Source organism: Arachis ipaensis, chromosome B9 (assembly GCF_059453495.1).
Source record: "Arachis ipaensis isolate K30076 ecotype BB chromosome B9, ASM5945349v1, whole genome shotgun sequence".
NCBI lineage: Eukaryota > Viridiplantae > Streptophyta > Magnoliopsida > Fabales > Fabaceae > Arachis > Arachis ipaensis.
The window spans coordinates 79,918,225-79,943,199 of NC_142444.1; the positions used below are offsets into that span (position 1 = coordinate 79,918,225).

The following is a 24,975-nucleotide window of genomic DNA, read 5'->3' on the forward strand; positions in this document are numbered from 1 at the left end:
TAGCTCTTAACCGGCTAAGATCTACGTCACCAATTTAAAAAGGGTTGTCACAAATTTTAGAAATAAAATACTGGGAGTGTGAGTCCCAGGTCGTCTCCCAACGAGTTGCAGGAAAGAGTGCTACTTTATTAACCAGGGGTTTTCAGAAAAATTAAGTTTTGATAACGAGTAATTAAAATGATTAAAAATTAAAGCAATAAAAATAAACTAAGAATAATTATTGATACTCTAAATAAAATTCCTTGACTCGGGGAATAATTAAATAAAATTTTTATCATTGTTGGGATCTTCTCAAGTGTAGTGTAAAAAGGGTGTTGTTCTCACTCGGTTATCCCTTACTAAATAAGGAAAAGTATGGTGATTAAACTAAATCTTACCCTCAAATCCTAGTCCTTTCCCTTGGGGAGGTCTAGTGCTAGTAGGTATGGAATTAGCTAACAACGTCCAATTCAACCAAGCACTTAAGCATTTCAACTCAAGTATCTCCTCTTAATCAATCCCCATGTCAAGTAGAAATTCTACTCCATTGACATGAAATTAATAATCATAAAAATATGAGAAGACATAATTAAAAAAATAAAATAGAAAATTAAAATTAATTAAAATAAAAATAACTCTATATATTAATAAATTCAAAATGCAACATAATTATCTGAACAGAGTCAATGAGTAACTTATTAAAAGTAAGGGAGTAAGGAAACAAACTAAAGTAATGTCTTCAAAGGAGGTAATGACTCTCAGCATCCAAAAATCCAAGCAAAAGCATAAACTATTAGTGTAATGTAAATCTAAAAACCCAGATCTAAAACTGACGTAATCCTAATGTGATGAATCTGAATGTGTGAGGATGCGTGTTGAGTCTCAGCATGTTCCCTAGGTTTAGTCTGTGTTTCTGGGCCAAAAATTGGGTCAAAATGCGGCTGGTACACGAAATTGTGATCATCAATGGCGCTAAAAACTTGGTACGCACAATTGTAATCTCAACTCTTTGTCACAACTCCGCACAACTAACCAGCAAGTGCACTGGGTCGTCCAAGTAACAAACCTTACGTGAGTAAGGGTCGATCCTACGGAGATTGTCGGCTTGAAGCAAGCTATGGTCGTCTTGTAAATCTCAGTCAGGCAGATTCAAATGGTTATGGGATTTTGATAATTATGATATAAAATATAAAATAGGATAGAGATACTTATGCAATTCATTGGTGAGAATTTCAGATAAGCATATGGAGATGCTTTTGTTCCTTCTGAACCTCTGCTTTCCTACTGCTTTCATCTAATCATTCATACTCCTTTCCATGGCAAGCTGTATGTTGGGCATCACCATTGTCAATGGCTACTTCCCGTCCTCTCAGTGAAAATGGTCCAAATGCGCTGTCACCGCATGGCTAATCATCTGTCGGTTCTCGATCATGTTGGAATAGGATCCATTGATCCTTTTGCGTCTGTCACACGCCCAACACTCGCGAGTTTGAAGCTCGTCACAGTTATCCCATCCTAGATCCTACTCAGAATACCACAAACAAGGTTTAGACTTTCCGGATCTCAAGAATGGCCGCCAATAATTCTAACTTATACCACGAAGACTCCGATCTTTCGGAATGGAGGCTAAGAGATAAACGCTCAATCCAAGGTAGAATGGAAGTGGTTGTCAGGCACGTTTTCATAGGTTGAGAATGGTGATGAGTGTCACGGATCATCAAATTCATCATGTTGAAGTGCAAGTGAATATCTTAGAATAGGAATAAGCTTGAATTGAATAAGAAAACAATAGTACTTTGCATTAATTGATGAGGAATAGCAGAGCTCCACACCTTAATCTATGGTGTGTAGAAACTCTTCCGTTGAAAATATATAAGTGATGAAGGTTCAGGCATGGCCAAATGGCCAGCCCCCTAAACATGATCTCAGAACATAAAATTAGTCAAAGACTAACCAGAGATGTGAAATAAATCACTAAAAGTAGTTTTTATACTAAACTAGTAGCTAGGGTTACATAAGATAAGTAAATGATGTAGAAATCCACTTCCGGACCCACTTGGTGTGTGCTTGGGCTGAGCATTGAGCTTTCATGTGTAGAGACTCTTTTTGGAGTTAAAGGACAGGTTGTAGCCTATTTCTGGCGTTTAACTCTGATTTGCAACCTGTTTCTGGCGTTTAACTCCAGAATAGGGCAGGGAGTTGGCGTTTGAACGCCAGTTTGAACGCCAGTTTCTGGGGCCCACTTGGTGTGTGCTGGGGCTGAGACTTAAGCTTCTCACGTGCATGGGCTGTTTTGGGCGTTCAACGCCAGGTTGTAACCTGTTTCTGGCGTTGAACTCCAACTTGTAACTTGTTTCTAGCGCTGAACGCCAGACTGCAACATGGAGCTGGCGTTGAACGCCAGTTTATGTCGTCTATCCTTGAGCAAAGTATGGACTATTATATATTGCTGGAAAGCCCTGGATGTCTACTTTCCAACGCAATTGAGAACGCACCAATTGGTTTTTTGTAGCTCAAGAAAATCTACTTCGATTGGAGGGAGGTCAGAATCTAACAACATCTGTAGTCCTTCTTCAGCCTCTGAATCAGATTTTTGCTCAAGTCCCTCAATTTCAGCTATAAATTACCTGAAATCACAGAAAAACACACAAATTTGTAAAGTCCAGGAATGTGATTTTTATTTATAAACTAATAAAAATATACTAAAAATTAACTAAATTATACTAAAAACTATGTAAAAATAATGCCAAAAAGCGTATAAATTATCCGCTCATCACAACACCAAAATTAAATTGTTGCTTGTCCCCAAGCAACTGAAAATCAAATAGGATAAAAAGAAGAGAATATACTATAAATTCTAAAATATCAATGAAACTTAGCTCCAATTAGATGAGCTGGACTAGTAGCTTTTTGCCTCTGAACAGTTTTGGCATCTCACTTTATCCCTTGAAGTTCAGAATGATTGGCATCTATAGGAACTCAGAATTCAGATAGTGTTATTGATTCTCCTAGTTCAGTATGTTGATTGTTGAACACAGCTACTTTATTAGTCTTGACCGTGGCCCTAAGCACTTTGTTTTTCAGTATTACCACCGGATACATAAATGCCACAGACACATAATTGGGTGAACCTTTTCAGATTGTGACTCAGCTTTGCTAGAGTCCCCAATTAGAGGTGTCCAGGGTTCTTAAGCACACTGTTTTTTTTTTTTTTTGCTTTGGACCTCGACTTTAACCGCTCAGTCTCAAGCTTTTCACTTGACACCTTCATGCCAGAAGCACATGGTTAGGGACAGCTTGGTTTAGCTGCTTAGGCCAAGATTTTATTCCTTTGGGCCCTCCTATCCACTGATGCTCAAAGCCTTGGATCCTTTTTACCCTTGCATTTTGGTTTAAAGGGTTATTGGCTTTTTCTGCTTGCTTTTTCTTTTTCTTTCTCTCTTTTTTTCGCCATTTTCTTTTTTTTTTCTTTTTTTTCTGCAAGCTTTTGTATTCACTGCTTTTTCTTGCTTTAAGAATCAATTTTATGATTTTTCAGATTATCAATAACATTTCTCCTTTTTCATTATTCTTTTAAGAGCCAACAATTTTAACATTCATAAACTACAAATTCAAAAGACATATGCATTATTCAAGCATTCATTCAGAAAACAAAAAGTATTGCTACCACATCAAAATAATTGAACTAATTTCAAGGATGAATTCGAAATTCATGTACTTCTTGTTCTTTTGTAATTAAAACATTTTTCATTTAAGAAAGGTGATGGATTCATAGGACATTCATAGCTTTAAGACATAGACACTTAGACACTAGTAATCATGTAGTAAAGACACAAACATAAATAAAACATAAGGCTCAAAAACCGAAAAATAGAAAAATAAGAATAAGGAGATTAAGGAACGGGTCCACCTTAGTGAGGGTGGCGTCTTCTTCCTCTTGAAGAACCAATGGTGTTCTTGAGCTCCTCTATGTCTCTTCCTTGTCTTTTTTGCTCCTCCCTCATAGCTTTTTGGTCTTCTCTAATCTCATGGAGAATGATGGAGTGCTCTTGGTGTTCAATCCTTAGTTGTCTCATGTTGGAACTTAATTCTCCTAGGGAGGTGTTGATTTTCTCCCAATAGTTTTGTGGAGGAAAGTGCATCCCTTGAGGCATCTCAGAGATTTTATGGTGAGGAATTTCCTTATGCTCTTGTTGAGGTCCATGATCTCTTGTTTGATCCATCCTTTTCTTAGTGATGGGCTTGTCCTCATCAATGAGGATATCTCCCTCTATGTCAATCCCAGCCGAATTGTAGAGGTGGCAAATGAGGATATCTTATCGGATCTCCGGATACTCACTCTTTTTGAGCTTAAAAGGGACCTCAGGGATCACCTTTTTCTTGGCCACAACTTCATAGAAGTGGTCTTGATGGACCTTTGAGATGAATTTCTCCATCTCCCATGACACATAGGTGGAAGCAATTGCCTTCCCTTTCCTCTTTCTTGAGGTTTCTCTAGCCTTAGGTGCCATTAATAGTTATGGAAAAACAAAAAGCAATGCTTTTACCACACCAAACTTAAAAAGTTTGCTCGTCCTCGAGCAAAAGAAGAAAGAAAGTAGTAGAAGAAGAAGAAAATGGAGGAGATGGAGTGGGAGAGTGTATTCGGCCAGGGGGGAAGTATTGTTATGAAAAGGTGTGAAGAGGAGAGAAGAAGAGGGTCAAGGACTTAGCATCCCTGATCTATTTAGGCATGTAAAACGCCCTTAGAATGCATGTCTAGCGTTAAATGCCAGCTTGCTGCTTGTTTCTGGCATTTAACGCCAGATTTTCTCCCATTCTTGGCATTAAACGCTAATTCCATGCTCTGTTCTGGCGTTAAACGCCAGTCTGGTGCTTGTTTCTAGTGTTTAACGCCAGCTTGATGCTTCTTTCTGGCGTTAAATGCCAGTTTGATGCTTCTTACTGGCGTTTAAACGCCAGTAAGCTCTTCCTCCAATGCGAGCTATTTTTAATGTTATTTTTCATTCTATTTTTGATTTTTTAGTTGTTTTTGTGACTTCACATGATTATCAACCTAAAGAAAACATAAAATAGCAATGGAAAATAAATAGATATAATTAAATAACATTGGGTTTCCTCCCAATAAGCGCTTCTTTAATGTCAATAGCTTGACAATGAGCTCTCATGGAGCCTCACAGAAAATCAGAGCAATGTTGGGGCCCCTCAACACCAAACTTAGAGTTTGGATGTGGCCTCCCAACACCAAACTTAGAGTTTGAATGTGGGGGTTTTGTTTGACTCTGTTATGAGAGAAGCTTCTCATGCTTCCCCTTCATGGTTACAGAAGGAGAACCTTGAGTCTTAAATACAAGGTATTCCTCATTCAACTAAAGGACCAACTCTCCTCTGTCAACATCAATCACAGTTTTTGCTGTGGCCAGGAAGGGTCTGCCAAGGATGATGGATTCATCCTCATCCTTCCCAGTGTCTAGGATTATGAAATTAGCAGGGATGTAAAGGCTTTCAAACTTCACTAGCACGTCCTCTACTAGTCCATAAGCCTGTTTCATGGATTTGTCTGCCATCTCTAGTGAGATTCTTGCAGCTTGTACCTCAAAGATTCCCAGTTTTTCCATTACAGAGAGGGGCATGAGGTTTATCCCTGACCCCAGGTCACATAGAGCCTTCTCAAAGGTCATGGTGCCTATGGTACAAGGTATGAAGAATTTTCAGGGATCTGGTTTCTTCTGAGGTAATGTCTGCCTCATTAATGTATTCAGTTCATTGGTTAACAAGGGGGGTTCATCCTCCCACGTCTCAGTACCAAATAACTTGGCATTCAGCTTCATGATTGCTCCTAGATATTTAGCAACTTGCTCTTCAGTGATTTCTTCATCCTCTTCAGAGGAAGAATATTCATCAGAGCTTATGAATGGAAGAAGGAAGTTCAATGGAATCTCTATGGTCTCTGTATGAGCCTCAGATTCCTTTGGTTCCTTAAAGGGAAACTCCTTTCTTTCCAAAGGATGTCCCATGAGGTCTTCCTCACTGGGATTCACGTCTTCCTCCTCATCTGGGAATTCGGCCACACCAAGTAAGGTTATGGCCTTGTACTCTCTCTTGGGATTTTCTTTTGTATTGCTTAGGAGAGTATTGGGAGGAGTTTCAGTAATCTTCTTACTCAGCTGACCCACCTGTGCCTCCAAATTTCTAATGGAGGACCTTGTTTCATTCATAAAACTTAGTGTGGTCTTGGATAGATCAGAGACTATGGTTGCCAGGCCAGAATGGCTCTGTTCAGAATTTTCTGTCTGTTGCTGAGAAGATGATGGAAAAGGCTTGCTATTGCTAAACCTATTTCTTCCACCATTATTATTGAAGCCTTGTTGAGGCTTCTTTTGGTCCTTCCATGAGAAATTTGGATGATTTCTCCATGAAGGATTATAGGTATTTCCATAGGCTTCTCCCATGTAATTCACCTCTACTATTGCAGGGTTCTCAGGATCATAAGCTTCTTCTTCAGAAGATGCTTCTTTTGTACTATTGGATGCAGCTTGCAATCCATTCAGACTCTGAGAAATCATATTGACTTGCTGAGTCAATATTTTGTTCTGAGCTAATATGGCATTCAGAGTATCAATTTCAAGAACTCCCTTCTTTTGGGGCGTCCCATTGTTCACAGGATTCCTCTCAGAGGTGTACATGAACTGGTTATTTGCAACTATTTCAATGAGTTCCTGAGCTTCTGCAGGGGTTTTCACGTGAAGAGATCCTCCTGCAGAATGGTCCAATGACATTTTTGACAACTCAGAGAGACCATCATAGAATATACTTATGATGCTCCATTCTAGAAGCATGTCAATAGGACACCTTTTGATCAGTTGCTTGTATCTTTCCCAAGCTTCATAGAGGGATTCTCCTTCCTTCTGTCTGAAGGTTTGGATTTCCACTCTAAGCTTGCTCATCTTTTGAGGTGGAAAGAATTTGGCCAGGAAAGCACTGACCAGCTTATCCCAAGAGTTCAGGCTATCCTTAGGTTGTGAATTCAACCATGTTCTAGCTCTGTTTCTTATAGCAAAAGGGAAAAACATAAGCCTGTAAACCTCGGGATCAACTCCATTGGTCTTGACAGTGTCACAGATTTGCAAGAATTCAGCTAAAAACTGATGAGGATCTTCCATTGGACGTCCATGAAACTTGCAATTCTACTGCATTAGAGAAACCAATTGAGGCTTAAGCTCAAAATTGTTTGCTTCAATTGCAGGGAGTGAGATGCTTCTTCCATAGAAGTTGGAAGAGGGTTCAATAAAGTCACCAAGCATCTTCCTTGCATTTCCACCATTGTTATTAGGTTCGGCCATGTCTCCTTCTTTTTCGAAAATTTCTGTCAGGTTCTCTCCAGAAAGTTGTGCTTTAGCTTCCGTTAGCTTCCTCTTCAGAGTCCTTTCAGGTTCAGGATCAGCTTCAACAAGAATGTTCTTATCCTTGTTCCTGCTCATATGAAAAAGAAGAGAACAGAAAAGAAAATATGGAATCCTCTATGTAGAGAGAGAGAAATAGTTAGGTGGTTTTGAAAAAGATATGATTGAAATAGAAAACTTTTAAAAATAAACCAAAAATTCAAGTAGTTAATTGAAAAAGATTTGAAAATCAAATTTGAAAGGGTGAGAAGTTAGAAAAGATTTTGAAACTGATTTTTGAAAAAGATATGATTGAAAATCATTTCGAAAAAGATTGGAAAAAAGAAATTTAAAAAGATTTGATTTTTGAAATTAAAGTTGATTACTTGACTAACAAGAAACTAAAAGATATGATTTTAAAATTTAAAGATTGATCCTTTCTTAATAGGCAAGTAACAACTTGAAATTTTCTTGAATCAAAATATTAAGTGCTAGCAAAGAATTCAAAAATATGAAACAAAATAAGAAAAATATTTTTGAAAATAAATTTGAAATTTTCGAAAATATGAAAGAAAAAATGAAAAAGATTTTATTTTGGAAAAAGATTTGAAAAAGATAGAATTTTTAAATTGAAATTTTGATTTGACTCATAAGAAACAACTAAATTTTGAAAAATTTTCGAAAAAGTCAACTCAAATATTCAAAATTTATGAGAAGAAAAAGGGAAAGATATTTTATTTTTGAATTTTTAATGAGAGAGAAAAATATAAAAATAATGCAAAACATAAAATTTCAAGATCAAAACACATGATGCATGCAAGAAGACTTTGAATGTCAAGATGAACACCAAGAACACTTTGAAGATCAAGATGAACATCAAGACTTATTTTTTAAAATTTTTAAGAAAAGAAAAAAAATGCAGGACACCAAACTTTGAAATTTTAAAACTTTAGATACTAACAAATTGAAAATGCATATGAAAAACAAGAAAAGACACAAAACAGGAAAATGCAAAGATCAAACAAAGAAGATCATCAAGAACAACTTGAAGATCATGAAGAATAGTTTCATGCAAGTGTTCTTCGAAAATTTTAAAGAAAAATTAAAAAGATGCAATTGACACTAGACTCAAACAAGAAACATCAAATTATTTTTGGTTTTGTGATTTTAAAATTTTTCTAAAACTCCGGTCTAGGAATTAGACATGGCTTACTAACCAGCCAAGCTTTCAGTGAAAGCTCCAGTCCAAAACACTAGACATGGCCAATGGACAGCCAAGCTTTAGCAGATCATTACATACAAAAGTTAAATTGCTAAGAAAGACAAAGAAGCTCTTCTAATGATAGTTGAAACCTCGGTCCAAAGGATTAGACATGGCTTAACAGCCAGGCAGGATTCAGCATATCACCATGAAACTCTAGAATTCATTCTTAAAAATTCTAAAGCCATAGGATAATTTATTTTTTTTTTGAAAATTTTTCGAAAATAAAAATAATAAAAAAACTTAAAATTAAAATAAAATTACCTAATCTGAGCAACAAGATGAACCGTCAGTTGTCCAAACTCGAACAATCCGTGGCAACGGCGCCATAAACTTGGTTCACGAAATTGTGATCATCAATGGCGCCAACAACTTGGTACGTACAATTGTAATCTCAACTCTTTGTCACAACTCCGCATAACTAACCAGCAGGGCACTGGGTCGTCCAAGTAATAAACCTTACGTGAGTAAGGGTCGATCCCACGGAGATTGTCGGCTTGAAGCAAGCTATGGTCACCTTGTAAATCTCAGTTAGGCAGATTCAAATGGTTATGGGATTTTGATAATTATGATATAAAATATAAAATAGGATAGAGATACTTATGCAATTCATTGGTGAGAATTTCAGATAAGCGTTTGGAGATGCTTTTATTCCTTCTGAACCTCTACTTTCCTACTGCTTTCATCCAATCATTCATACTCCTTTCCATGGCAAGCTGTATGTTGGGCATCACCGTTGTCAATGGCTACTTCCCGTCCTCTCAGTGAAAATGGTCCAAATGCGCTGTCACCGCACGGCTAATCATCTGTCGGTTCTCGATCATGTTGGAATAGGATCCATTGATCCTTTTGCGTCTGTCACACGCCCAACACTCGCGAGTTTGAAGCTCGTCACAGTCATCCCATCCCAGATCCTACTCGGAATACCACAGACAAGGTTTAGACTTTCCGGATCTCAAGAATGGCCACCAATAATTCTAGCTTATACCACGAATACTCTTATCTTTCGGAATGGAGGCTAAGAGATAAACGCTCAATCCAAGGTAGAACGGAAGTGGTTGTCAGGCTCATGTTCATAGGTTGAGAATGGTGATGAGTGTCATGGATCATCACATTCATCATGTTGAAGTACAAGCAAATATCTTAGAATAGGAATAAGCTTGAATTGAATAAGAAAACAATAGTACTTTGCATTAATTCATGAGGAACAGCAGAGCTCCACACCTTAATCTATGGTGTGTAGAAACTCTACCATTGAAAATACATAAGTGATGAAGGTTCAGGCATGGCCGAATGGCCAGCCCCCTAAACGTGATCTCAGAACATAAAATTAGTCAAAGACTAACCAGAGATGTGAAATAAAGCACTAAAAGTAGTTTTTATACTAAACTAGTAGCTAGGGTTACATACGATAAGTTAATGATGTAGAAATCCACTTTCAGGCCCACTTGGTGTGTGCTTGGGCTGAGCATTGAGCTTTCATGTGTAGAGACTCTTTTTGGAGTTAAACGCCAGGTTGTAGCATGTTTCTGGCGTTTAACTCTGATTTGCAACCTGTTTCTGGCGTTTAACTCCAGAATAGGGCAGGGAGTTGGCATTTGAACGCCAGTTTGCGTCGTCAAAACGCGTGCAAAGTATAGACTATTATATATTGCTGGAAAGCCCTGGATATATACTTTCCAACGCAATTGAGAGCGCCAATTGGGTTCCTGTAGCTGCAGAAAATCCAACAGCATCTGTAGTCTTTCTCCAGCCTCTGAATCAGATTTTTGCTCAAGTCCCTTAATTTCAGCCAGAAATTACCTGAAATCACAGAAAAACACACAAACTCATAGTAAAGTCCAGAAAAGTGATTTTTTTTAAAAACTAATAAAAATATACTAAAAACTAACTAAATTATACTAAAAACTATGTAAAAACAATGCCAAAAAGCGTATAAATTATTCATTCATCAGCGGCCCAAAATTGCCCCCAGCGTATTCTATTATTTTTGCAGATCGCGCAGGTCACGCGTACACATCGTCTACGCATTCGCGTCATTTAGTGATTTTCCTTGTCATGCGTTCCGTGGTTCACGCATTCACGTAATTCGTGCAGACTCCAATCCACGCATTTGCGTCAGGCACGCGTTCGCGTCACTGCAAATTCTCCAATTCGCGGGTTCGCGTGGGCCATGCGCTCGCGCCATTGCTCGCTGGTCATCTCCTTAGTTTCTTGTGTTTCTTCCATTTTTACAAGCCTCATCTCCAATTTTCATGTCATTCATGCCCTATGAATCCTGAAACACTTAACATACGGATCACGGCATCGAATGGGATAAAGGAGAATTAAAATACATAATTAAAAGTCTCTAGGAAGCAAGTTTTCAACCATGGAATGATTTTGGGAAGGAATTGTAAATACATGCTAATCATATGAATAAGTGGGTAAAGATTTGATAAAACCACACAATTAAACACAATATAAATCATAAAATAATGGTTTATCAATACTATTCCTAACCCCAAGGAAGAATGTAAAGCAATTCAGCTTAGGAGTGGAAAGACATTGGAGAATAACAAAAAAGCTAACAAGAAGCCAGCAGAAGATGATAAGGCCAACAACAAGGGATATACGACAACTAAAGAAAAGGACCAGGAAGAGCTTAAAAAGAAAGATGAAGAGTCACAAGCTTCAAAGAAGGGAAAACAAATCATGATAGAGCATCCACAAGAATAGAGGAAGGAAGTTAAATACTACATCCCACCTTTGCCATACCCTCAAAGATTGCAAAGAGAGCTCAATGATCAACAGTTTTCCAAATTCCTGGAAGTTTTTAAGAAGCTGGAAATTAATATCCCTCTTGCTAAAGCATTGGAGCAGATGCCTCTATATGCTAAATTCCTCAAGGAGCTCATCAACAAAAAAAGGAGCTAGAATGAGAAGGAAACAGTGATCTTAACACAAGAGTGCAGTGCATGATTCAAAAAGGCCTTCCTCCAAAACTCAAAGATCCTGGGAGCTTCTTTCTACCTAGCACCATTGCCAATATCATCATTGATAAGGCATTGTGTGATCTAGGATCAAGCATCAATCTGATGCCCTTATCTATGATGAGGAAGCTATCCATATAAGGAGTGAAACCTATAAGGATGACTTTGCAACTTGCTGACAGATCAATGGTCATCCCTAATGGAGTGGTTGAGAACCTTTTGGTCAAGGTGGATAGGTTCATATTTCCAGCAGATTTTGTGATCTTAGATCTAGATGAGGAGGAAGGTGATTCCATCATATTGGGAAGACCTTTCCTGGCCACAGCAAGAGCCATCATCGATGTGGAAAAGGGAGAAATGACTCTGAGAGCATATGATGAGAAGATCACTTTAAATGTATTTAAGGAAATCCAGTATACTGTTGAAGAGAAAAGCTACATGAGAGTTGAAAAAGAAGACTTGAATTGGAAGGAAAAGTCCAAGGAGGTAATCATCAGCTCACCTTTGAAGCAAAAGACAAACAGTGGAGAAGAACAAAAGGGGAATGAAGAAGCAAAGACTGAGAAAAGAAGGCAAGGAGAGATTGAGAAGTTGAACACTAGGAAAAAAGTCCCTGATATAAAAACTGCTACAAAGAAGGAAGGACCACTGAAGAAAGGAAATAAGGGCAAGAAACAAGTCCCACAAGGGTGGAAAAACAAGAAAATACCAACTGATGGATTCTCAGAAGGAGACAAAGTGAAATTGATCTACCAACAGTTGGAGACAGATACATAATCTAATGATTATTATACTGTTAATAAGATACCCTCGCTGGAGCATATAGAGATTGTTCATCAAATTACAGGAAGAAAGCTCACAGTGAGAAGGGACAAGTTGAGGCACCATAATCATCATCCACCCTAACAAGGAACCAATGTCAAGCTTGTGACAATAAAAGAGCGCTCCATGGGAGGCAGCCCATGATTTAATGTTCTTGCTTTTGTTTTAATTTCAATAATTAATGGTCTCTCTAGCATAAATTTGAACTCTCATGGGAAAATTTGATTACAGCACATATTGTTTTGAAGCATATGTCTAACTCCTAAGTTTGGTGTGCCTAAAGGCACTCTAAAATGGTTTTTCGAGCATATTGATTTTATAACCATTTTAGAATATACACTCAGTCATTCTATTAAAGTATATAGCCAAACATTAAGTTTGGTGCCCACATATGCTATGAATTTCAGAAAAGTCACTTTTACTTAGAGATTTAAGTTTATGAAAGATAAACCATATCTGCATCGTTCTTGTGAATTTATTTTGCTAAGGTAGAAAATAAAATGTTCCTTGTAATGAATATACCAACCATAGCAAAAAACAAGTTTGGTGTTCACCAATTTTTTTTGTTCAAATTCAAAAAGGGTATAGTTGGTTATTCATAAACAAGGAATATATATCAAATTTTATTTTTACTTTTCACTTGATAAACACCACCATGCTAAATCCAAATTTTAAGCTCACTATTGACTTGATTGGAATGGATGGGTATGAAGAAAAACAAAAAAATTGAAGAAAGGACAACACCATGCAAGTACGGGTGTCACAAGGAGGAAAAGTAAGTCACATGTGCTTGGGAATTGCTTTTTGGCAAGCAAAAAAAATCTGCAAGGTTCAGCACCCAGGAGACCGAACCATATGCCCAAGGAAGAGGTGGTCCTTGTTCTCATCCTTCCTTACATGCACACTGTCCATTCCAATCCCCCCATAAAGCATCCTGACCCTCCAACCTTCATTGAAGCTTGTTATAAATAGCCTCATTTGAACCATGCTACATAACTCAAGCTTCCACACAAATATTTCGGTTCCCTTAGGAAAAGGCCTAGCAACCGTGTTCTGTGAGCTCCAAAACAATCTTGTCTCCTTAATCTTTTCTTCTTGCTTCACTAGTAAGCCAAACACTCATTCTAAGAGTCACACAACTCATCTTTCCCTCACCATTCTGCAAGTCTCCACTCGGCCTCATCCCTCCCTAATTAATGGCATCATCAAGTTTTAGAAGAAGGAAAGGGAAGCAACCAGTCGAAGCTAAACCACCAACCTATGATGACAAAAGATTTAAGTCTCAATTTCATGAGTCACGATATCATAGGCTGATGGAAGCAAAAGAAGTTATCCCAAAGATTGGTTTTCGATTGAGGGAAGGAGAATACCCCATCATGAGAAGGATAGTTATATAGAGAAGGTGGGAACTCCTGTGTGAACCTCTCACTGACATAAGTGCAACCATGATAAGAAAGTTCTATGCAAATGCCGTGAGGCCATGCAAAACTAGCCCTCCTTACAAGAGCTATGTTAGAGGGGTTGATGTGGATTTCAGCCCATCATCCATCATGAGGGTCTTGCAGATAAGAGTAATACCCTTTGGAAAACCTAGCTTTGATGAGAGAATGAAGGGTGAAAATGTTCTTGATGAGCTACTAAATGGTTTATGCTTGGAAGGCAAAGACTGGGAAAGGGATTCAGATAGAGAACCAAGCGATTTGAAGAGGATTGATCTCTTACCTGAAGCGAAAGGTTGGTATGAGATAGTAAGAAGATCTATACTCCCCACTGGAAATACCTCAAAGGTCACAATAAAGAGAGCAATTCTATCATACTGCATACTCAAAGAAGGAGAAATTAACATCCCACAGATCATAGCAGACAGCTGATAAATCTCGATTTCATGGTTTATCTTGTGCTTATTTTAGGGGATTTTACCACCTTTTCCCACATTTATTCAATGAAATAGCATGGTTTTGTAATTCTCCCTTGAATTGTGCTTAAGTGTAAAAACATGCTTTTTAGGCCCTTAAATTGGTGATTTTAACTCACTTTAATTCCATTCGATTCCTTGATGTGTTTGTTGAATGATTTCAGGTTCATAAGGCAAATATTGGATGGAAGAAATGAGGAGAAAAGCATACAAAGTGGAGAATGCATGAGAAAACAAGAATTGGGAATGCATCAATGGGCGCGCACGCGCAGAAGTGATTTCACATGGAGACGCACACGTGTACATACTGCGTAAACGCGGATGAAGAAACAGCCAATCGACGCGCACGCGCACGTGGCGCGTACGCACTGATACCAGCACGTGACTCACTTAAAGGCAAAACGCTGAGGACGATTTCTAAGCTGCCCACGCCCAAATCCAACTTGTTTCTGAGTGTATTCCATACAGAATTTAAGTCCAAGCAAAGGGGGAGCAATTGGTTAGCCAACATGAGCCTTTAGTTAGTTTTCTAGTGAGAGAAGCTCCCTCTTCTCTCTAGAATTAGGTTAGGATTAGGTTAAATTGTCTTAGATCTTGAGTTAATTACTTGATTTCATCTTGTTTCTTTTACAATTTCTAATTTCTACATCTTGATTTCTTTAGTTGCAAAGTCAATTTCTCATTTTGCTCTCTTGTATGTTGATGAACATTGTTAGACCCAATTTCCTTTTAATGCAATTCCATGTTTCTATCTTTCTTTTATGTAATTCTTGCTTGCTATTATTGGTTTCTCGCTTATGAAAGTTATGGGTCTCCTTAATTTTAGCAGTTTGTGATGTTTACCTTTATTGCACATTAGGTGTTTGATATAATGCTTCCTATAGTTTTTGAGTAGTTCTCTTGACCCTTGGCCTAGGCAAAGGGGATTGAGTGATCTTGAGTCCTTGGGCTTCATTAAATTGGTAATTCTAGAACCCTTGGGGATCAATTTAATAACCATTGACTCTAGCCTACTACTAAGTTAATTAGCAGCTAGGTTGAGACTTATGGATTGATGTTGATTGATAAACCACTATTTTATGGTTTATCTTGTACTCAATTGAGTGGTTTTTATCTACTCTTTACCCACTTATTCATACTATTTGCATGGTTTTACATTTGCCTTCCTAATTATGTGCTTTGATTGAAAACATGTTTCTTTGGACTTATATTTGCTAATATTATTCCTCTCTTATTACTATTAGATGTCTTGATATGTGTGTTAAGTGTTTTCAGAGATTATAGAACAGGAATGGCTCAGAGGATGGAAAGGAAGCATGCAAAAGTGGAAGGAATACAATAAGTTGGAGAAATTGCTAAGCTGTCCAGCCTGACCTCTTCGCACTCAAATGGCTATAACTTTAGCTATAGAGGTCCAAATGACGCGGTTTTAGTTGCGTTGGAAAGCTAACGTCCGGGGCTTCGATTTGATATATAATATGATATAGTTTTCCTGAAGCTAGGCGACACGACCGCGTGATCCATGCGGCCGCGTCATGGTGACGAAAAACCAGCGCGACAAAATTCGAAACCAGCGAATTCTGGACTATTTTTGACCCAGTTTGCGGCCCAAAAAACACAGATTAGAGGCTATAAAGTGGGAGAATGCATCCATTCATGAAGAGGCTCTCATAATTCACTTTTCATGTTTTAGATGTAGTTTTAGGAACCTCTCTCTCTCTCTTAGGATTAGGATTTAGGACTTCTCTTAGTTTTAGGAGTAACTCTCGATCCCAGGTTTAATGTTCTTTTCTGTTTAATTTTGTTTCCATTTTTATTCACCTTAGTACTTTAATTGATATTTATCTTTTGAATAATTGGCTTATGGCTTTCACGTTATGATTTTCTTTATTAATGCAATTGAGGTATTTTCAGATTTGTGATTTATATTTAGCTTTTTACATTCTTGGTTTTGGTTAAGAAATCAGTAACTCAGGAGTTATCCAATTCAACAACATAATTGATAATTGTTATCTTGCCAATTGAATTGAACTTCAATAATTCCAATCTTTTCTTAGGAAGTAAATAGGATTCGAAGATCAAACTAATTAATCCCTTGACTTTCCTTTACTTTAGTAAAGGTTGACTAAGTGGAATTAAGATTCAATTTTCATCATCATTGATAAGGATAACTAGACTGGACTTCCAATTTCTCATACCTTGCCAAGAGTTTATTTTTATTATTAATTTATCTTTCATAATTATTCCTCTTTCTCAAAACCCCAATTTACAATCTCCAAAACCAATAATAAGAACATAATTCCCTGCAATTCCTTGAGAAGACGACCCGAGGTTTAAATACTCGGTTATCAATTTCAAAGGGGTTTGTTACTTGTGACAACCAAAACGTTTGTACAAAGGGATTTCTTCTAAACCATCAATCTTCAGTTCTTCAAAATGGCGCCGTTGCCGGGGAGTTGCAAACGTGTGCCTTATTATTGGTTATTGTAAATATTTTTTTGATTTTTGCTTGTTTATTTATTTTTATTTTTTGCTTTTTCATAAATTAAGAGGTTATTGGTTTTTATTTAGTTATTAAAAAAAATTTTTTTTTCAAAAATTTGTTCTTAGTGTTCATCTTGATCTTCAAGTTGTTCTTCACGTTCATCTTGACCTTCAAGCTGTTCTTAGTTGTTTTCTTCGTTTTGATCTAAAAATTTGAAATTTGGTGTCATTTTATTGTTTTTCTCTTTCCTCATTAAATTCAAAAATATTTTTAATTATTTTTTTTCGAAAAAAAATTCATATTTTTATTTTTAAAATTTCTATCTTATCTTATCTTATTTCAAAAATTAAATTTCAAAATTCAAATTTAAAAATTTTCAAAATTTAAATTTAAAAATTTTTAAATTTCAAATTTCAAATTTCAAAAATTCAAATTTCAAAAATTTAAAATTCAAATTTCAAAATTTAATTTTCAATTTCAAAATTTGAATAACCTTTTAATTTAAATTTAAATTTATTTTTATTTTCATTTTTAATTTTTATTTTGCTACTATGAACTCTGACCCCTTTTTGCTATGAGTCTGGTTACAATTATGTTGCAGGAAGAAGAAATTACAGTGAGAACAGGCATCAAGGTTGGAACAATCAAAGATGGGAGGAGTCACAAGGATTTGATCAACCCTCATGGCAACAACCCAAATGTGTAAATCATGTTGCTTGTATGCGAAGTTTGTATTCATAGGTTTTGATGAATGACAAACCAACAAACGACATGAAAGACAAACCAACAAACAACTTGAATGAACAAGCATATTGAAAGATCAACCAACATTCAACGTTGAGGAATGAAGAGTTGAAAGCAACACAACAACAACAAGAAACTCAAGTCCACAACATTTGAAGACAAGTATAGTGTCTTAGGACTTAGGTAACTTCTTGTTAAGAACCAATTGCTAAATCTCTCAACACACACTCACAAAATGTTTTGATGCACATCATGCAATTCGATGCTAGCCAAATGGTTTAAAAACTTGTTTTCAAAGGTACAAAAGCATAGGAATTGACTCCAACAAGTTTGAGATCAATTCTAAGTAGTTTGAAGTGATTTTAAGCCATTTTTTAAGGTTTGCATCGATGCACACTCATCTTGCATCGATGCAAAGCAGGCAACGACTTTTTGCATCGATGCAAAGATGTTTGCATCGATGCAACCTAGCTGAAAATTCAAATTTCAGCTTCAAAGACACATTTGCATCGATGCAAAGTGTTATGCATCGATGCAAATGATTCAAAAACATAAAAAACGGCTAGTTTTAACAAAACGGCTCCATCCCATTAACTCCCAAACGTTTCTAAGGTTTGGGAAGTCTATAAATAGATGGATTAAAGCCTTATTTCATACATGTGAGTATTTGCAAACTATCTTGTTCATATTCTTTCATTCTACACATTTTTAAAGTGTTATAATACACAATTTGAGAGAGCAATATCAATTGGTTCAATAGTGCTGAACTTGTAATCATACACTCTTCTAGAGAGTATTCATTTCATCTCAACAATTCTTTGAGAATTGTTTTTCTTGTTACACTTTGTAAATTGGGGTGTGATCTCCAAGGTTGAGTCAAGAGTTACAAACACTATAGTCGGTGAGGATACCAAAGAGGTATACTAAGTACTCAAGGCAAATCTTAGAGAAGGTATCTCTAAGTGGAGTGGGTTAGTATACGAGTGGTGATCATATACCGTGAGGTGTTAGAAACTAAGGACTCGGATTGTAAAAGGTTTTGCGCGAGCACCTTGAAGCTTGGCAATAGTGGAACTTCTCAATATCGATTGAGAAAGAAAGTGGACGTAGGACAAGGATTGTGCCGAACCACTCTAAATAGCGTTTGCTTCTCTCCAAACTCATCTCTTCTATATTATTGTCTTTTACCTTTAAGCAAATAAATTGTGATCGAAAAGTAGCTTCGTAAGTACTTAAGGAATAGCTTAAGTCCGATTGGTGAAAAGCTTGATCAATTTATTTGAGTTGGTGTCTATTGGAAAGTAAAAGCTCCTTATAAATGCTTAGCAATTGAGTTAAGCTCTTGGAAAAATACTAGTACAATAACACTTTTATATATTGTCTTTAACTTCCGCAAAAAGATTTATTGTTGTTGCAATACTCAATTCACCCCCCCCTCTTGAGTAATTGTGCATAGGTTCAACAAAATGAGCCATATATAGAACCACCCCAAACCTCCATGGAGAAAGCACTTGCTGATCTAAACTCTACTATACAAGCTCTCTTCGCCCAAATCAGACCACCAAATACCTTCAATAATCAACCCACAAGCTCTAGTGCACTTCCTTGTCAACCACAGAATGATCTCTCCATCCCATCACCACCTTCAATAACCGTTTAAGGGAAAAGATCATGGCAAGCACAAGCTTTAACAACAACAACACTAGTGAAGGTAACTCAACCGCTAGACCTCCTCTTTTTAGCGGAACAAATTACTCTTATTGGAAAAATAAGATGAGAATTTGGATCCGTTCTCAAGATGTGAGAATTTGGAAAGTGATTGAGAATGGAAATCACATTCCAACAAAGACAACAAGCGCTAAAGAAGGAGAAGTCTCCGTCTTAAAGCAAGTACCGAAAGGAGAAAATGAATATAGTGACGATGATTGGAAGAAAGTGGCAATGAATGATAAAGCCATCAACTTCATCCATTGTGCACTTAACGAGCATGACTATATGAAGATCTCTACATGTGAAACCGCTAAAGAGATTTGGGATAAACTCCAAATCACTTACGAAGGAACCGACCACGTTAAAGAATCAAAGGTATTTATGTTGGTTCATGAATGGGAAAATTTTAAAATGAAAGATGAAGAGAGCATTGAAGAAGCTCTTGAAAGACTCTCCAAGATCTTCAACAACCTAAGCATGCTTGGCACAAAATACAATGATAAACAAATTGTGACCAAGGTGCTTACAAGCCTTACACCAAAATGGAACTCCAAAGTGAACGCCATTGTGGAAGGAAGGCTCTATGATCAACTTACATTTGATCAACTACGAGGTAATCTTCTCACCTATGAGATGACTATGCTAAATAGACAAAAAGGTGAAGAAAGCAAGAAGAAAAGTCTCGCCCTTAAAACAACATCACTACAAGAAGAGAGTGATGATAATGAAGAAGAAGGAGATGAAGAATTTGCACTCTTATTAAAAAGATTCAATAAGTTTGCAATGAAGAAAAACTTCAAGAGCAAAACAAAGGTACCAAAATGCTATGAGTGTGGAGAAGTTGGACACATTAAACCCAATTGTCCAAAACTTCAAAAGGAGGACAAAAACAAGAAATTTAAGAAGAAGGAGAAAGCATACATATCATGGGAGAACGAGGATGAATCCGACTCCGATGACGACGAGGTTGCAAATCTTTGCTTAATGGCAAGCGAAGAAAAGGTTAGTAATGACAACTCCACTTCTTTTAATTTACAAGATGAATATGATGCCTTACTTGAGGTGTACACAAAACTTACCCAAGATTATTCTCTCCTAAAGAAAAAGAATATGGATCTTTTAAAACAAAATGAGATGTTGAAAAATGAGAATATCAATCTTGGAAAAGATAAGTGTAGCACAAGTAGTGATCCATACAAATCTTGTAAAATGCATGAAAATGAAATTACAAATCTTAAGAACACTTTAGCTAAGTTCAATGAATCTTCAAAGAACTTAGATAAAATGTTGAAAAATCAAAAGCATGTTCATAATAAGGAAGGTTTAGGTTTTGAAAAAGGAAATTTTAAAAATACTAAAACTCCTATTAGGCAACCGCAAGCCCAAAAGGCAAGCATGCCTAAAAGGAATGAAGCCTTTAAACATCCTCCTCAACATGCTTCATTTAGAAATTATAATCACAATGCATATAGATCAAAAGATGTTGCATTTAGGAAACAATCTAGGCAACCATTTAGAAACATGCATAGGATGCATAATCCAAATGTCATATGTCATTATTGCAATAAAGTAGGTCATATAGCACCCGTATGCTTTACAAGAATTAAACATATAAACTTTCATAGTCAAGATACGAGATGGGCACCTTATGAGCATTATGCTCATACTAACCATCAAGGACCCAAATTCACTTGGGTACCTAAATCCCAATTTTAATTGTTTTGTAGGTACGTGTTGGAGCTAAGGATACAAATTGGTATGTTGATAGTGGATGCTCCAAACACATGACCGGCGATGAATCAAAGTTCACCGCAATAGAGCCTACAAACGGAGGAAATGTGATCTATGGAGACAACAACACCGGCAAAGTAATCGGCGTTGGAAAAGTTGGTAAAAATTCTTCTACCTCCATAGATAATGTTATACTTGTCAAAGGTCTCAAACATAATCTCATTAGTGTTAGCCAACTTTGTGACAAAGGAAACTTAGTTACCTTTGACTCAAAATGTTGTTTGATAAAAAGGCAAGACACTAATGAAATTGTGCTAATTGGACACCGTGTTGACAATGTATACATGATTAATATAGATGAAGTTTCCTCAAATGATGTGAAATGCCTTGTTAGTAAAAATGATGAAACTTGGTTATGGCATCGTAGAGTAGCTCATGCTAACATGGACCATCTTAGCAAGTTGGTCTCTAAAGAGTTAGTAATTGGCTTACCAAAGCTACGTTTTGAAAAAGACATCCTTTGCGACGCATGTCAAAAGGGAAAACAAGTAAAGGCCTCTTTTAAATCTAAAAACATTGTTTCGACAACAAGGCCATTACAACTTTTGCACATGGATTTATTTGGTCCTTCCAGGACTATGAGCTTTGGTGGCAATTACTATGCTTTAGTGATTGTTGATGATTACTCTCGATTTACATGGACCTTGTTTCTAGCAAACAAGAGTGATGCATTTCGAGCATTCAAAAGATTAGCCAAAGTTATTCAAAATGAAAAGAATTTGCATATATCATCTATTAGAAGTGATCATGGTGGAGAATTTGAAAACAATCTTTTTGAAACTTTTTGTGAAGAAAATGGCATTGAGCATAATTTTTCCTCTCCTAGAACACCACAACAAAATGGTGTGGTTGAAAGGAAAAATCGTCATTTAGAAGAAATGGCGAGAACTATGCTCAATGAGGCTAATATTCCTAAGTACTTTTGGGCGGATGCGGTTAGTACCGCGTGTTATGTTATGAATAGGATTATCATTCGACCTATTCTTAAGAAAACACCGTACGAATTGTACAAAGGAAGAAAGCCAAATATTTCCCACCTTCACGTCTTTGGTTGTAAATGCTTTATTCTAAATAATGGAAAAGATAACTTAGGCAAATTTGATGCTAAGGCTGATGAAGGAATCTTCTTAGGCTATTCTTTAACTAGCAAAGCTTTTAGAGTATATAATAAACGCATCATGACTATGGAAGAAAGTATTCATGTCGCTTTTGATGAAACTAACCGTTGTTATGCTAGAAAAGATTTTGATGAAAATGTAGAAAACTTTGATTCACTAAATTTGAATGGTGAAGACAAAGAAAAAGATTTAAATAAAGCCTCTACAACAAAGGATAATGTTCAAGTTGAAGAAATTGCATCATCCCAAGCACAAATAAATGCACTTCCAAAGGACTGGCGTACTTCAAAGGATCATCCTCTAGACAACGTCATTGGTAATGTTTCGAAAGGGGTTTATGAGTTGATGAATGAGTGATTAATCTTGAGGTAGATTGAAGAATTTGAAGATTATAAACAATGGAGGATCAACAAATTGAAGTTTATAATAGTTTAAATGAGTATATACATGATGGAACTCAAAGGATTGAAGAAAGAACCACCAAAGGATGAAAATTTGGTGATTTTGGGCAAAATGATGCATGTTGCATCGATGCAACCAAGCTTTGCATCGATGCAAAAGCACACGACGTGCTATGTGCATCGATGCAAAGCCCATTGCATCGATGCAAACAAGACCAAATTACATAAAAACACGTAAATTTGGCATTTTTGTGCAAACAAAACCCCATTTTTCCATCATCTTCAACCTCACAACTCATATCCCCACCTCCAAACCTCCATAACCTCCAAAACAAGCTCACATATAGCTTCATACAACTCACAAAACTTAGATACCCACTACAAACAAATTACATATTTGAAGTCCCCACATTCTCCTCTACAAAACCCATAAAACAAAATCATCCACAATGCCTAGAATCAAGAGAACCGTCAAGAAGTCAAAAGGCTCTTCAAGTGCGGTTCCACCTCCAAATAATCATCCTTTGGCAAGGTACTTTGCTTCTAATGAAGATCTTCAATTCTATGAGGCAAGGCTCGCCGGAAGAAAGGAAATTCCTCCGAGGTATTTGGATCCGACCCTTCTTGTCATTCATAACTTTGATACTCTTAAGGCTATTCTAGTTCATCAAGGTCTCATGGATTTTGTTCAAATTAAAAGTAAATTTTATCCGGATTTAGTTGCCATAGCCTATAGTACACTCATGATTGAGATTGATGAGGAAGATGAATCAAGTTTCACATTATTCTTCAAGATAGGAAGAAAGGATTATAGGCTAGATGGTGATGAGTTAGCCACCATTTGGGAGCTGCCAAATCAAGGTGACTTGTTTCAAGGTGGTAAAACCCCAATTGATGAATGGGGTTATTCAAAGGACAATGCCATGCATTTGTTCAATCTTGTGCAAGGAGCTCATTCCAAAATTAGTTGCAATTCAATGAGTGCGGAACATAGAACTTTGTTATATCTAGTCACCTATGTATTGCAACCTAGAATATCCGGGCATGCAAATGTAAATGATGAAGATTTGATTGTCATGTGGGCTATGATGAATGGAATTAAGATTAATTGGCCATACTTTATAATACAACATATGGTTAGGCTCAAGATGAAGGATAGGAATGGTGGATTAGGATTCCTTTGCCTATGGTCTAAAGTCTTTGATTATGTTGGTATTGATGTATCAAATGAGATTACCAAGGAAGTACCTCCTCAATCTTGTATCAACACTCATATTCTCAACAAAATGGGAAGAAAAAATGTTGATGAACAAGGTCCTCAAGAGGAAGCTCCTCCACAAGCACCTCAAGCTCAAGAACCACCCTCCTTGGTTGATATAATGAGAGAATTACAATCCATCAACCAAAACATCCAAAGGATTGACGTAGAGCATGGTAGGCAACTTGAAGCACTTAATCGTCGTGTATCTCGTGTAGATCGTCGCACAGGTCGCTTGGATCGTCGTATTGATGACTTATATGAGCATTTCGGGATCCACCTACCATATGAAGAGGACACTGATGATGATGAAGACCAAGATTGATTGCCTCCTCTTCATCAAGTCACTTTTTATTGCTTTATGTTTATTTCATTATATGAATTGTTAAACTAACTCCTAGTAAGCTAAGGATTTCTATTATGGTTTTAATATTTTGATATGCTCTTCATAATTTTGTTTAATGATTAATGCTTGTATGCTTATTTGGTGAATAACTCAAAATAGGCTTGGTACCCCTATTTTAAGTTAATGAGCATGCTTTAATATATTTCACTTATTTAGGGGGAATTATGCATGCTTGTTTTATATATGAAAAGAGAAAATCAAATTCTTTTTGAAAGGGGGAAATATCTATTTTCATTGTTTTATGCATGCTTCTATGACACATTTCAAAATCCTTTCTTTTTGATAATGTCAAAAGGGGGAAGAGAAGTTTGAGGATATTTGAAATTTTAAACTTTTGAAAAAGAAGAAGTTTAAGGATTTGAAAAGAAGAAATAAGTTTGTGAAACAATTTTTTTCAAAAAGACTTCCGCTAAGCAAAAACTTTGATATCTAAATTGTTTTCTTTGATAAACGCCCATTAAGGGAACAAATGCACATATTTAGGGGGAACTCCTGCAAAATTTTTTTTGTGAAGTCTTCTCCAAAGCTTTCTATAAAACAAAGTGAAGTCTTCTCCAAAGCTTTCTATAAAACAAAGTGCATTATTGTTGCTTTCAAAATCATTTAAATGCATATCCTCAAAATTGGTTTGTCATTATCAAAAAGGGGGAAATTGTAAATCATGTTGCTTGTATGCGAAGTTTGTATTCATAGGTTTTGATGAATGACAAACCAACAAACGACATGAAAGA

The 24,975-nt window shown here is 36.6% G+C and overlaps 1 non-coding gene across 1 annotated transcript; it reads left to right on the forward strand.

Moving 5' to 3' along the window:
* Window positions 1-6,812: 6,812 nt before the first annotated feature.
* LOC148545143 (small nucleolar RNA R71) lies at window positions 6,813-6,920 on the forward strand. The gene has a single exon (XR_015901075.1). It is a non-coding gene; the product is annotated as a small nucleolar RNA R71 (small nucleolar RNA).
* Window positions 6,921-24,975: the final 18,055 nt, after the last annotated feature.